This window comes from Paralichthys olivaceus, chromosome 6, assembly GCF_024713975.1.
Source record: "Paralichthys olivaceus isolate ysfri-2021 chromosome 6, ASM2471397v2, whole genome shotgun sequence".
NCBI lineage: Eukaryota > Metazoa > Chordata > Actinopteri > Pleuronectiformes > Paralichthyidae > Paralichthys > Paralichthys olivaceus.
The window spans coordinates 2,777,152-2,793,497 of NC_091098.1; the positions used below are offsets into that span (position 1 = coordinate 2,777,152).

Genomic DNA, 16,346 nt, shown 5'->3' on the forward strand with positions numbered 1-16,346 from the left:
TAGTTTTTTGTAAAGAACTCTTGTAGACACACTGCTGGACGAGAGAGCACAGAAACTCTGGGGAAGAAGTTTAGTTAGTAACATGCATTAATGAGACATGTATGTTTAGAGATGGGGATGATAATAGAGAGGGGGGGGCAGTCTAATCCTATAGCAGCATAACTAAGGGCTGACCTGAGTCAGCCCTAACTATCAGCTCTATCAAAGAGGAAAGTCTTAAGACTACTCTTAAAAGTGTTGACCGTGTCTGCCTCCCGAACCCAAAATGGTAGTTTGTTCCACAGAAGAGGAGCTTGATAACTGAAAGCTCTGGCTCCCAATCTACTTTGGGAGACTATGGGAACCACAAGGAACCCAGCATTCTGAGAGCGTAGTGTTCTGGAGGGGTAGTAGGGTACTATGAGCTCTTTGAGATATGATGGTGCCTGCCCATGAAGAGCTTTGTATGTAAGGAGGATAATTTTAAATTCTATTCTGGATTTAACCGGTAGCCAATGTAAAGAAGCCAAAATGGGAGAGATGAGATCTCTGATCTTGGTTCCTGTTAGAACACGTGCAGCAGCATTCTGAATTAGCTGCAAAGTCCTTAGAGACTTATTGGAGCAACCTGATAACAAAGAGTTACAATAGTCCTGGAAGTAACAAATGCATGGACTAGTTTTTCTGCATCCGTTTCAGAAACAATGCGTCTAATTTTGGCGATGTTACGTAGGTGGAAGAAAGCAGTCTTGGAAATTTGTTTTATATGGACATTAAAGGACAGATCCTGATCAAAAACAACTCAGAGATTCTTAACGGTGGAGCTGGAGGCCAGGGTGATCCCGTCTAATGTAACTACGTCTCTAAAAAGAGACTTTCTGTGGTTTTTGGGTCCAATTACAAGAACTTCAGTTTTGTCTGAATTTAGCATCAGAAAATTGTAGGTCATCCAACTTTTTATATCCTTAAGACATTCTTGAAGTTTAATTAACTGATTGGTTTCATCAGGCTTGATCGATAAGTATAATTGGAGGGTATGTTGAGAGGAGAAGTGGTCGGTTGAATTGTGGGAAGCTGCATGTCAGAACTGGTGGAGGTGGTTACTCCAACCTTAATTGAAAAAAAACATATCAGAGTAATGTTTTATGGCGCATTCCAGCAAATTCATTAATTGCAATATATATTAATAAAATACATACAAATGTATTTTATCAATGCTTTAGTGAAAGTAAAGTGTGGTATTTAGGAGTTGTTGCAGTAGACTGAGGTATATGTTGAGATTTCAAATTATCACAAATTGGATTTACCTTGGATTAGCAGCGCAAATAGGGCCTTCATCCAATCAAGGCATTTGTCAGCCTGAGCAGACGGCTGCCAGCTGGAGTACAGGGCATGGGTGAACCAGGTGGCAGGCTTTTTCCCTGGTTTTGCATGGAAATTAATTGTTACCAAAACAGATGTTTCATCCATCACATGTGAGGTGTTTTTTTTAGAGGCCCTCTTTTTTGGCCAACCCAGTCTCATCTGAAAATGTGTAATAGCTACGTTGGTCCACTTGGAAAAACGTAGACATCTCACAATTTGGCCTGTCAAATTGACTCTCAGGTTCCCGTCTGCGAAAACGAAAACATGGCCGACATTCCTTGCATTTTCAGATAAAAATGTCATTTTCTAACATAGTTTGGGCATTAAAATGACTTTTGATAACATTTCTAGCGAGAAATGTGCCCTTTACTTTGACAATCTTCCACCAGTTCATGCTTATGGACTGTATCTTATTAGTTATCGTGGATATTTTTTCGGATCACGCCAGAAAATTGTAGAACTGTAACATTTTAATCGTCGCTATGGAGTTGCTACGGACTCTGCAATCCCGGAAACGGCGTAGTCGCGTGTTGTTTGAATCATCGTCCATGCGTTGTGACGTTCAGTGAGCATGAATGCTATTCCTGTTACTTGATTACCATTTGATGACAGATTACACGAGCACTTGGACAAACTAAATGGGAATTGAAATGGCCTGTGCCCATGTCATCTCCTATGTGTTTTATTAGTCTATAGGCCTATTGTGTTTCTGATAAATTTGATGATGATGAACATGGATTATTTTGCTTATATTACATTTTTTTTAGGTTCACCACAACGTGGCCGGGAGGAAGAAAGCCTCCGGCTATATATATCAATTTACTTTACAAGAGCAAAAGATCTGTGCACTTCTAATGTCATGACAATTTTGGAAACAAAGTTCACCAACATCAATCACAATTTGGTCATTTTCTTTTCACCTTTTTGGAAGATTTCTAAGGTTAGTTACTCTGACCTACATATTACTGACTTGTATAACACCTTAGTAATAATACAATAATCATACACATCTCTGGACCTGGATGTGTTAAAAATGTCACCATAGCATACCCTGATTCAACATACCACTGGGAGGCTGCATGTCAGCACTGGTGGAGGGTTTGATGGGAGTAGAAGTGGTTGGTTGGATGGTGGGAGGCATGTCAGTACTGGTGGAGGGTTTGTTGGGACGAGAAGCGGTTGGTTGGATGGTGGGAGGCATGTCAGCACTGGTGGAGGTGTTGTTGGGAGTAGAAGCGATAGGTTGGATGGTGGGAGGCATGTCAGCACTGGTGGAGGGGTTGTTGGGAGTAAAAGCGGTTGGTTGGATGGTGGGAGGCATGTCAGCACTGGTGGAGGGGTTGTTGGGCGTAGAAGCGATAGGTTGGATGGTGGGAGGCATGTCAGCACTGGTGGAGGTGTTGTTGGGAGTAGAAGCGATAGGTTGGATGGTGGGGGTTTGGTGAGTGGAGGGATGTTGGTCACTCCAACCTCAATTGGACAACAACATAGTAACGTTTTATGGCGCATACTTGCAAATTCATTAACTGCAATATATTAATAAAATACATCCATACAAGTGTATGTAATGTTAGACTTACCTTGTATAAACACCTCAAAAAGGGCCTTCATCCGATCGAGACATTTGTCAGCCTGACCAGACAGCTGCCATTTGGGGTGCAGGACATGGGTAAACCAGGTGGCAGGCTTTTTTCCTGGTTTAGCATGTAAAATGATTGCCCTGTGCCCCCAAAGTGTGCAACTTTTCAAGCTAAAAAAAGAAACAGTCAATAAAAAAAAGTCATACAGAAATATCACAAGCCTTATTTTTGTGAACTTCAACTACAGATGTTAAAAACTTACCAAAACAGATGCCTCATCCATAACATGTGAGGTGGCTTTGTTTTTTTTTTTTTGTTTTTCCAACCAGCCCTCTTTTTTTGCTTCAAACATCTTTAGTTTTTTTTGCCAGTCTTTGCTTTCTGGGCTGCACTGCCTTGCAAGACTTGTAGGTCTTGGTGGCCACAGCAATCTTGGCTTTGCAGCCAACGCATGTTGTTGATGTAGATCCTCTTGGCATTGTAAATCTGGAATAAAAAGACAACACATAAACAACCAAACTGACAAAAGAACTCAACTATTTAACTATTGTGTCTTTAAAAGTATACAAAAATAGTTTCAGTTTATGATCTTCAGGAAAATATAATTTCTCTCTTTCCCTTTATAATCACACAAACACATACACACAATAATTTCTCAGGATACACATACACACTATACTCTGGCATTCATACCAAGACACCCACACATTTTATGTTGCATACATTTATTTCTGTGTATTTGCTCAGGTCAAACATGGCTTCATCTGATGGAAAACAGATGTAAATTATTGTAAACTATAATTTTGTAGCCTGGACTTTAAAATTAAAGCTGAATAAATAAAAATTCATGATTTTATGCTGTGGTGGGAAATGTATCAAAAAATTCATTTGTAATTGGTTTCAATGGGGAGTGTAGCAATATGTATTATATACATTATGGAAGCTGAGGCTTGAGACAACGCCCGCCCCCTACACTGGTTCTGATTGGGTAACCCTAACCCTGACCAATCACAAGCCTCATTCCACACTGATTATGGACTGTATAGCTCTGGTGCCAATAAGGATTACTAGCATGCACGCACGCTTGTACATACTCTTTGGACTACTAATTATGTCCATATATTCAAACCAATACTCTTACATATTTTGGAATACTGAACATTCTTAATGTTCTCATATTGTATGTATCTTAGTGTATTCATTTCCTACTTTCACTACTGATGTCATTGACTCTATGTTATATCTATATATATGGTGTATATATATATATAAGTATATACACATATCTGCATTTCAATTTGGGCAAGTGTAGACCTAATTTTCTTTGTGAAACACTTTCCCCATTTTCCCTTTGATTTTTAACATTGCGGCTCCCTTCCCCTAGGCCCCCAAGCAGCATGGTCCTCGATTTTCAGTATTACAATATGCAGTACCTACTGGGTGCATGATTTAAGATGACCCAAATATGAGCCACTAAGATTTCCCATTATGTCTCTGAGATGACCTTCACCTTCCACCTATTGTCCCGCACAAGTACTTCATTGAGGGAAACATAATACAAACAATATAAATGTATGTAAAAAATAACAAACTAAGTTATTGTCATTTCTAGATCTGATTGGAGGTTTTGAGTTCAAGAAAGACATGTGGTGTGGGACAGCCTCACATCTGGATGTAGACCACTTCATAATATATTTGCTTATACTGGAGATCTTTTAAATTAATGTCACAGAAATTATTTCTGATCATTCTTTGTAGTATTAATTTGGTTAAGTCGGACTGCTGCTCACCAGCTACTAATTTAACAAACATAAGTGATGGGAGACTCAAATATAGGTGACAGCATTGTGTTAAATTAAGCAGATATGCCTACCTGGGGCTATGAGAGCTGAAGCAGTGCTGAAACAGCAAACACTGTCACGTTTAAGGGGAGCAGGTGGACACAAGCATGCAGAATGAAAATGGTTTAACAAAAAGTGTCCCTTAATAAAGGCAGGGGTCTTTACAGAGGTCAAACAAAATCCAAAAGGTAGTAAACTCAAAAATGCTCACAGCAAAAACAGGGCAGACACAAGGAGTCACTAGAGAACTTACTTGAGGGACAACACATTACGACAACGAACCGACAAAGACCAAGGCAAGCACAGAGACTTTAATACACACTGAACTAATGACCAACTAGAGACAGGTGGCACAGGACAGACAGGTGAAACTGCTGAAGGCAGGAAGTCCAGGTGGAAAACATACAAGGAGCAGAAAGTACAAAATAAAACAGGAAACAGATGAACACAGAGAGGAGCACGGAGTGGAACACAGAGAGAAACAGAGCGGGACAAGGAAAACACACCAGAAGCAAAGCTACCACATCCAACTGAAAACTCAGAATACAAATCCAAACATAAGAAAACACAGTCCATAATAATTTATTCGGAGAAAATAATGAAAACATAATTTACATCAGTAAATGTTTTTGACATTGTTATCAGTTAAAATTACACTCTGTTCATTTCTTTGCTGTTAGACTGTTTCTCATACGACCTTTATAAGATTAAATTGTGAAACAGCTGGGTGATAGAATAATAGTGTAAACAAGAGGATGGACTCTGACTTATGACAGGATGAACTTAGCACTGATATGCAAGCTTGATGTGGGTGCCACTTAGACAACCAGAGCTGTGTGCTTTGCTATGACTATAAATAACTGAAACCTCAGATAAGGAGAAAGTTATTATTTTCTGACTTCAGTTAAGTACTGAGATACTATCTACAGAATGTAATGTACCCTTATATTGTGTGTTTATTTTCCTGAGTGCTTATAGCACAGCTTTCACTGCATCAACTCATGCATCTTAACTTCCTATAACATGGTGTAGAAGTGTAAGAAAATTCCCCCAATATATTATGTTAAATGTAATTTATTATGCAATAAGTCAGTTGCTGGAAATCATATGAACTATTGTAATGCAGAAAAGGTTTTAACTACAAAAATAGTGGCGCAAAATAAAAATGAGAATCTGGGGCATATGAAATAATTCAGTTAGAGCACTTTAAGATATTCAGACACTTTATACAAGTTAAAAACAATCAAAAAAACAGAAAACTAAATCAATCGGTAGTGCGGACTAAGTGGGTTTTGATTGGTGATTTGAAAGTGGACAGTTATGCTTGATGTGTTTAGGGAAAGGGGGGGGGGGGTGTCCAGTTTATGTGCTTGGTCCCGAGAGATGGAGATAGGAGGCTGGCATCAGGAACGTGGTGGTGGAGCACAGTGGTACAGCTTCACTTGAGAAGATCTGAAGGACACACACAAACCATGCAGGACAATAACTATTACTATTATTAACAACACTACTTTCATGTATGCAAACAGACTCATCCACCAAGTCAAGAATCTGTAAAATAAATTAATGAATGAGAATAAAGATATATTTATTGTAAGATATATTTATTCACTGTTTAACATATACATATAGCATACTGTAACATATATTTGTTTACTGTTTAAGCACTTCTGGTTGGATGCAACTGCATTTTGTTGCTTTGTGCTTGTGACATGTACAATGACAATAAAGTTGAATCTTAATCTAATCTAATCTAAAGACCATGAACAATCCTCTACTTACAGTTCATAGCTATATGTTTTAACTATGTGATCCTAATCTCTGGCTTTACCTTAAATATTTATTGTACAAATTAATGGTTCAGAATAAGGTAATGATATGTGTATATGTGACTTATTTCATATCATCAACATAAACTTTCTTGTGTTTAACATAAAATAATAAAACAGCATAAAACATCAAAATGAAAATAAAAATAACTGATGGGCCTATGTTGTTACAATTTATTAAAATATACTGTCAAAAAATAAGTTTGCAGAATAATATCAGTGAACTTTCCACACAACATGGTACAATTAACATTTAATTAAGGAAATTAAATTAATAAGCATGATTTATAGTTATTAAAAAAACAATGAAAAAGGTTGAACCTGTTCATTGATGCTAACTGCCGAATTCAGTCACGAACACAGTATATTCTGTTGAGATATTTAGTTATCTCCAGGATCTTTTGTAAAACTTACATTTGTTGTATGCTCACTAGCTCAGGAGACGTATAATGACATTATTATAAGCCACGTGGGTGTGTGTGAGTGAGGGAATACAGCAGTCCAACACGTTCCGGGTTCTTCTCATGACTTTAGTGAAGTCAAAAAAGTCTGTCTTTTTCTCTCCTCCATCTTACCCTCCCTTTCTTTTTCTTGCACAGCCTGAGCTAACTGTCTGAACAGCGCCCTCTGCTGATTTACCAAATATCAGGATCTCAACCTGACATTTAGCAACCTGTGTACACCAGGTAATAACAATGAAATGAGAACAAACATGCAGTATAACAAAAGCAGTACTAATGGAAAGTATAGTGGTGTATAGATTAGAAACAACTGCATTTAAAAAAGTGAGGTTAAATAGACATCAGACTACATCAATATTAAAAGATTGTTACACATATTTATAACCACTGAGTTTACATTTATGATGAGTTCTTTTTACTCATGTGTGGATTATAACAAAGGTTAATAATAGGCATCTGTAGAGTTTTTATCATTGATTGAAAAACCTCAGTGGATTTGTTTCTCCCATTTGATCCAGAGAGATTAAATAACAGAGTTGTATTCCAGATATATGGAAAATGGGTTCCAGTCGGTCTGATGAGTTGTCATTGGGAGCTTTGGATCCAAGGTTTCTAAAAGAAACAAATTTAGACAGCATATCAACCATAGAGCTTGGGGATTAATGCAGCCTGGCAGAATTGTGATTTCAGGTTTCGGTTCAATGACACAAAACATAGAAAAAGCATTCACAACATTATCAATTATTCATGGTGCTCAGAACAGTAGAACAATGCTAAACATTCAGAAACTACATATAAGTCTCAGGGAATAAGTCACAAACAGCTGTAGTTGCCTTCAAACAAGATGGCAGCAGTGGCAACTGCCCCCAAACTGGGACAGTTGCCACCAAATCGCAGCTACTGCCTCCACAAGTCAGTGGCAGTTTCTGTTGCCACCAGAGGTGCCTCTACGAGCTGCCGCTGCCACGATTTGCGTTTGCCCTTACTGTAATTTTGGGGAATTTAAATTAGGATCAGATGACTAATAACTTTAGTCTAATACTCTGTAGTCTCACCAAAATCATGTCACTCCTCTCCTGCTGGTTATACTACAACATTTAGTTTCAGAAAAATAATAGCAAGGTATATAAAGATATAATGACGTATAATAGAAGTATAAAATAATACAAATGAATAAATAACCTTAAAAATATCTTTTTATTTTCTCCAGAACCACTAGGTCACTAGGAGTGTTAAATCCAGTATATTTTTCTTCTCTTTCAGGCCACCATGCCTGAGTGCCCTGTATGTCTTGCAGAGCTTCAAGCAGCTGTGAAAGCACCTGCTCACCTCCTAGTCAGTGACAAATGTCAGGGAACGGTGGATAATGAAACTGGGCGGCAGGGAGGGTGAACCTTCGCACTTGTCACTGGCCACTGATTGGGTGTGGGTATGATCTCACACGGCTGGACAGGCACATCCTTGAGGCCCACGCTGAACTGAACATGGGTGAGAGGGTCGCCATGCTGCAGGAGGCAAAGAGGAGGCAGTAAATGGTAAATGGTTGTATTTATATAGCGCTTTTCTAGTCTTGATGACCACTCAAAGTGCCTTGCGCTACAGTTTGCCATTCACCCATTCACACATACACACATTCATACAGTGCATCTAGTCCATCCAGCTCCTGGCTCATCTCCAGGAGACCAGCCTGACCCCGGCTACGGTCACATTTCTCGACTACAAGATTCAAGGGTTTATTGTCATATGCGCAACAATTACATTAAACAGTTGTGGGCAATGAAATGCTTGAGTCCCAGGCTCCCCTTTAGCCATGCTCAGAAATCACACAAGGAAAAAATTTAAATACAATATAAAATATAAAAAAAATAAATAGAATGCATAAAAGAAAAAATGTAAAAAGTAGTGCAAATATTGTAAGGTGCAGAGAGACAAATTATGGCAGATGGGAGGAGTTTAAAAGTAAAGAGGGGGGCGTGTTTAACTCCCTGTCTCTTCCTGTAGTCCATGATCAGCTCCTTTGTTTGGCTGATGTTGAGATGGAGGTTGTTGTCCTGGCACCAAGATGTCAGGGCTCTGACCTCCTCTCTGTAGGCCATCTCATTGTCACCGGTGTTCAGGCCTATGACGGTTGTGTCATCAGCAAATTTAAATTCATGAAGATGACGCCCCCTCGGACTACCTGCCTCACCCAGGGGCAAGTCAACATAATTCTAAGGGAAATAAAAATGTGCCTGAAAAGCATCAAGGCCAACATGGTGGTACACCAGATGGCCACAAATAGAAGAAAAATTAAGAATGAAGAAAACTTGCCTCAAGTGTGGACCCGAACACCTGCCTGGCCCTTGCTTCAAAGAAAATCCTGGAGATGTTGGGTAAATTTTCTTCCATTTCAATCACTCATTTTCCATGTGATCACATGGTATGGAGCACAACAGCCACAACATGAAACAGTGTATTACTTACCCACGTACTTACTTGCATCCCCCCACCTGAAATACGTACACTGTATGTCCATTCAGGAGCTGTAAAATAGTCCTGAGCCCAAAAAATGGCACAAATGAGGATCATCAATAAAGAAATTCGGCAAGTCATTGCCACAAAGAGGTCCCACAAGTAGCCCTGAAAGGGGGATGGTGGGGAAGTATGTTCCCTATTGATTGTAAATAGTATTATGAAAGGTTGTTTGGTTAATAATTGTGTATATTTCATAGTTCAAAAGTGTTCCATTGTTTCCTCTTTATTGAGAAGGACAGTATGTCGCAAATGAGATTATAATCACCGCTAGGAATTTTTTTCCTCATGGGAGAAATTGGTGTTTTTTGAATGTCAAAGTTTTCTTGGACCCAGTTGAGCCGGCCCCTGCTGGATCTCCTCGGTATTACACTTTTAAGCACTTCTGCATAGGCTTCTTCTTTTGGAGCCGGAAGCTACGTCCATTTTTATATAAAGTTTATGGTTAAAACACAAAAACCTCTTCAAGGTTAGCGAGTCAACACCATCAGAAAAGCCCTGAAATGTCACTTTGCTGTTTTGGTAGCACTGAAACACTAGAACAAAAGCTGTAAGGACACAACATCCAAACAAAGTCTTGCACAACTGTTGTCTGAGAAGCTAATCAAAAAATAAGACAAAAAATACTGCAAGAAGCTCATTAGCTGTCATTTTCGAACCATCAGAAAAACAAAGAAAGTCTAGGATCAATGCATACAAAATGAGACTGAAAAATCTGTCAGCCAATTTTTCCTCAGGGATGATGTCAGCCAACTGACTACAGGGAAGACGAACGCTGTTACTCTCAGGATGGTTAAGAGACAGGGGGCTACTGTCAGATTCTTTGCTCAACCTCCACAAGAAATGTGTCAGAGCAAAGACAGATTTCCTATGCTTTCTTCTGCCGTCAGACCATTTTGGGTGGTTTCACTAAAGTAGAGAGACAGAGAGATATGCCAATGTAACACCCATGGAAATTATGCAGACTTGGTATTTGTAACTCCAGGTCTGCCTATCCCTTGAACAGATCAGTTGTGACTCTAAGCCAGTGGTGCCAGTAGAAGGTGCACCTCTCAGTGCCAATTAAAGAGACAAGAGCAAGTACAATCACCGTCAAAAAAGAAACCCCAGTGAAAGAGGTTCAGCTTGTGTCACAATTCCAGGACAGGTTCTTTAACTTAAACACCTGTTTCATATTAGCTGGCAATACAGTGCATACAAGAATCTAAGAGAGGGCCAAAGATTATTTGATCCACATTGATTACAATGAAAATTACGCTTGTAAATACTCAATGAAATCCAGTCATTGCACTTCAGGGTCACATCAGCAGATGACCCTCCACACTGGAGTGATTTATCTGGAAAACCAGGCCCCCATGCCCTTCTGCACCATCTCCCCCACCTGAAAGCACGACCCACCAGCTATAAGGGCTCATTGGACCCCATTCTTCAACTCCTGAAAAAGGGCCACCCTGATGTCAAAAACTTCACTTTTTCAGTGATGGACTGGCTACCTAGTCTAAAAAACACTCAAACTTTTACATCATATCCACTGAGCCACACCAGAGGGGTTTCTCAACAGTGACATGGAACTTCTATGGGGCAAGGGTGGAAAGGGTGCTCCAGATGGAGTCGGGAGTTTTTTGGTATCAAACAAGGTGAATTTATATGAGTGAGGGGGAAGTTGAGAAGAGGGATAAAACTTTAAGGCAAGGGCCCCTGTTCACCATTAAAGGCACTATGAGAATGCATGAGGTCCTCTTCGTTTGTCCGGGCATTCTCAAATACAGGGATATCAGCTGTCTCTGTCAGGCTGCTGAGGGGTGTGTTTGACTGTCCATACCACAGTCTAAAGGAGGTTACTCTTGCAATGAGGCCTTTTTTTTCACTCAAAGTGTCTGACCGGCCCCAGTTCAGGCCCCAAACGACCCAGGGGCCCCAGATTTTTAGCAGAGGTTCCCCTGTGCCGCTGTGTTGTCAGATTCTAGGCAAATTGCCACCAAACCGCCGTGACAATGGAATCGTCAGGCTTTTTGGCTTTCTCTAGGCGTTCCCCATTTATTTTTAGCTCATAAAAAGGTATTTTACTAACATGGCATCGTCCTGCAAGTGGAGGAAAACAATGTGGAATTCAACTGCATGCACCACAGTGGACTGAATAAGTTCTGGCCAAGCCCCAGAGATGATGTCAACTGGTATAGTGATGACCAGATCATGTGTCTGAATCTAGAAAGAACCCCTGGCATTGAATCAGCGGCCACTTCAGATTGATCAGCGGTCCTCGGAGTTCATAATTATATTTAGTGCTTTTATAAAACTGTCTAATTTAGTATTTGATTTGATTTTAGTAATTTAATTTCCTGATTAACTTCATTATCATTATTCTTCTGTGACTGCAATTTCCTGTTCTAAAAAGACTGATAAAAATTATTTCATACCGCCTTTAAAAGTGCCAGGAGTCCAGTTACACCAGTGACACTACATGAGTTTTTTTTTTAATGAAATGCACAAAAAAATCATTAAGCTGTTATTTATGTGAATTCATAAAGTCAGTGAGTTATAAAATTAAGTGAGACATCTTCCAAGTGCAAAAGTGGACATGTCTGTAGAATGACTCATGTCTAAGTACTGTTTGTTTAAGTGTCTTCTTCAGCTTCATGTTTTGGGACCCCTTTTTTAAGAGTTTACTAAACAAACTCACTTTATCTTATCAAAAGGTTGTAGCTTTGCCTGTCCCCCTTTCTCTAGGTGAGAGGCAATTTTAAGACAATGGGAAAGGTTAAAAAAGGAAACAGAGCTCAAAGGAAAGACAGTAGACCATGCCTGTGGGCTCTCGCCACAGCAGCCAGAGACAAATCACTTGGTCAACATTCTATATTTTAATTAATACAAACAAAGCTCATGAACTCCAACTTAAAGGCAACTAGTTTTTCAGCTCCGTCTTTGTGGTCCCTGTCCTGAGGGTCTATCCTCAATGTTTCTCCATGTGTGTCTCCATGAAACAGCTCAACTGCTGCCTTTTAAACCTGAGGATCAATCAGCTAACAGCCCTCACCTGTGCTGATTCAGATCACAGCAAAAAAACATCAGTGGCTGTGGGTCATATGGACCAGAAATCTAAATGAAGTGAGGGATTTGATTAGTTAACAGCAGGGGAATTAATCCGAAATAAATGAAACTCAGGTAATGGAGAAAACTATTTCTGATAGTGAGACTAGGAGCCATCAGTATGCAAGACAAAGGCACAGAAGACTTGAGGACGAGAGACATGTTCAAGAGGCATATACTAAAGACAGTGGGAAAAAGGACCCGCCTCTAAGCATGATTCACAATATTGAACAAGTAAATGGTTGTCATGGGGTTACCCCATGCCCTGTAAGATATAAGGTGGCAAACACATCAGTAGCATTAGCATGCCTGTATCATTAGGCAGCATGGGCTTGTTAAGCTAGTACTCACAAACCATTTGATCATTCTAAACTGTACCGATACACAGAGTCCACAACCAATAGTCAGAAATAATCTCAACGACACACAGTTTTATTTCACAAACATTTACTGTTATTAAATGTTTTGGGTGCATGTGTTTGTGATGTTATATCCACCCTCCCTCACCTTCATGCAGGGTCCTGGTTCCACTGGCAAACAGGAAGTGGGAGATTCCAACTCCATTTATGGAGAGGGGAATCTGGAGTGTACCACATAAAAGCCAGTCCACAGGGGTGTTTTGAATGATATCACAGAAATGCTCTTTTAAATGCCCATCTAATATAATAGTGTGATATTTCTGTGACAGGCTAGGTCGGGTGAAATGCTGATGGGTATATATATATATATATATTTTTCAATGTCATATCTGATAGAGATTTGTTAATTGATATTTGTCTCTATGGTTTGTCTGGTAGGAGGGGCTTCCACTATAAAGGCAGTGGGTAGATGCTCCTCAGGGGGCGTTAAGCTTGGGCTTGGAGGCTGTGTGTATGAGAGCCCACGAGTCAGTGGCTTAGTACGGAGTATTTGACTTCCGTTTGAAGAGTTTTGTTTATTTGTTTAGTATCTTTTCAAAAAAAAATTTCAACTATGTACTTTCTCACATTGTACCTGCACGGGACTGGTAACTAAAATAAATTACAGCACCAGGTGAAGATCTCGAATCATGTCTCCTTCTTCCACCATGGGGCACAATATTACATGTATTTATATAAAGCTTTTCTAGTCTTGAAGACCACTCAAAGTGCTTTACACTACAGTTTGCCATTCACCCATTCACACACACATACACATACAGTGCATCTAGAGTAACACTTTTATTGTTGTTGTTCTATGGGGCAATTTGGGGTTCAACGTCTTGCCCAAGGACATTTTGGCATGCAGATGGGAAGACTGGGAATCGACCTTCTGGTTGGAGGATGACCGCTCTACCCCTCAGCCACAGCCACCCCTGATTTGATACGACAAGTATCAGATCAGGAAACAAACGAGAATAAAGCAGAGAACAAACAACAGAAGATGCCTGTGCCTGAATCTCAAGCCTGAATGTCCATTCTGTGGGACCAGGAGTAGGTGGACAGATTCATTGCACAGAGGAGGAGATTAGAGAAGAGGAGGCTATATATGGGCTGGGTGTGTTCCTTTCAAATCTCTTTGTCTGAGACCATGCTGTCCCACCAATCATGATATATTGTTACCGACCAGGCAGAATTATATAAAATAACCTAAAAATAATCTGTTTAAATCTATATTAAATCAAATTCATATTCACAAATCACAATTTGTCTCTTAGGGCTTTAACAAGGTGTGACGCCCTCTGTCCTTAACCCTCAACAAGAATAAGGAAAAACTACCAAAAAACCCTCAGAGAGAGCCACATGTGAGGGATCCCTTTCCCAGGACGGACAGAAGTGCAATAGATGCCACGTGTAATGGAGAACGTCAGAGAAATAAGAGTAATTCCATCATTGCAAATAGTTTGTAGCTTGATGGAAGGTAAATGAATTGAGGAATTATGGTCAGTAATGTTAGAGTATCTAAGTAAACATATTGTATATAAAGCAGTCTTTTAATCACAGTCCATGATCAGCAGCCACCACGATCATGATCCACCATCAGCTGTCACCTCAATTATGGTCCACCACTACGATCAGATGCCAGCACGATACAGGATCCGCCATTATGATCACAATCTCTGATTCGCGATCCACCATCATAATCCACGATGTGGATTAATTTATTTGATGTGATAAGGAGGGAGGAGAGGAAAGAGAAGCTCCATGTGTCATGTGTCCCTCGACATTCTAGACCTATAGCAGCAGAACTAAGAGCAGATCTGAGACAAGCCTGGATCAACTCTAACTATAAGCTTTATCATAAAGGAAGGTTTTAAGCCTACTCTTAAACGTAGAGAGGGTGTCTGCCTCCCGAACTGAAACTAGGAGATGATTCCACAGGAGAGGAGCCTGATAGCTGAAAGCTCTGGCTCCTTCTCCACTTTTAGAGACTTTAGGGACAACAAGTAAGTCTGAATTCTGGGAGCACAGTGCTCTAGTGGGGTGATATGGCTCTATGAGCTCTTTAAGGTATGATGGTGCCATATCATTTAGGGCCTTGTAGGTTAGAAGGAGAATTCTATTCTCGATTTAACTGGAAGCCAGTGTAGTGAAGCTACTACAGGAGAAATGTGATCTCTTCTTCTGGTTCTTGTCAGGACACGTGTTGCAGCATTATGAACAAGCTGCAGAGTCTTTAATGACTTACTGCTGGAGCCTGATAATAAGGAATTACAATAATCAAGTCTGGATGTGACAAAGGCATTGTCTAGTGTTTCTGCATCTTTTTGAGACAGGACATGTTTGATTTTTAGATATTACGTATGTGAAAGAAGGTGGTCCTAGAAATGTGTTTTAAGTGAGAATCAAACATGACCTAAAATTCCTGCTTGTTTCATTGGAAGCAGGGGAAATGTCATCTAGCGCAGCTATATCATTAGATAATGTATCTCTAAGGTGTTTAGGGAAAAGTATTAGAACCTCTGTTTTATCTATGGAAAGGTTTATTTTGTTATTCTGTATTTAATTATATCTTCAATAAATAAGACCAAAGCCAGGCTTCAATGATTAACCTTAGTGGATGCATATAAGCCAACTTATGTACCTTTGTTGCTATTCTTATTCATGGTTGACATGAAAAGATACTGATTCATATTTGTTTATTGTACTCTGTCCTTTCATCGACCTCACCCAATAAATGGTTAAATGGCTTTTGGATCCTTGTGTAAATGTGCACACCAGCTAGAGGCTCTATGGTGCAGTAATCGTTGCACTACTGAATCTAGTATAGAGTTTATAGTCTTTTTCAATGCAGTTACAGAGAGGACTTACAGGAGAGGAACAAGTATCAGGAGAGGACACAGAAGAGAAAAAGGCAGAGGATGAACAGAAGATGTCTTTGTGGAGGAGTCACAGGAGAGGAACAAAACTGACGCAACCATGGACCAACGTGTTGTACAACAGTTTCTGAAAGAAAAATCCCTGTTGTATACTTGCCTTCAAGAGCCAGCATATCAAAACTCCTCACAGCCAGAAAATAAGTAGTCCATATTTAAATACTCCCTCCCTGCAGTGCAAAATACCTATTTAAAAGGAGAAGGAAGCCAGTGGGAGACACCCTGGTTAAGATACCTGTGCTACAAAGAGGAAAAATGCCAACCAAAATAAGTGAAGACCAAAGTGATTAGTTCCGAGGTAAGGAAAAGGGTTGCTGATGATGTTTTCATGGAGATGTACCTCGCTCAAACCATTGTGA

At 39.8% G+C, this 16,346-nt stretch overlaps 1 long non-coding RNA gene across 1 annotated transcript; it reads right to left on the reverse strand.

The window, feature by feature from the left end:
- Positions 1–6,438: 6,438 nt before the first annotated feature.
- Positions 6,439–13,178, reverse strand: LOC109643225 (uncharacterized). Its single transcript, XR_002203726.2, has 3 exons — positions 13,161–13,178; positions 8,385–8,560; positions 6,439–7,667 (listed from the first exon to the last, which is right to left on the reverse strand). It is a non-coding gene; the product is annotated as an uncharacterized lncRNA (long non-coding RNA).
- Positions 13,179–16,346: the final 3,168 nt, after the last annotated feature.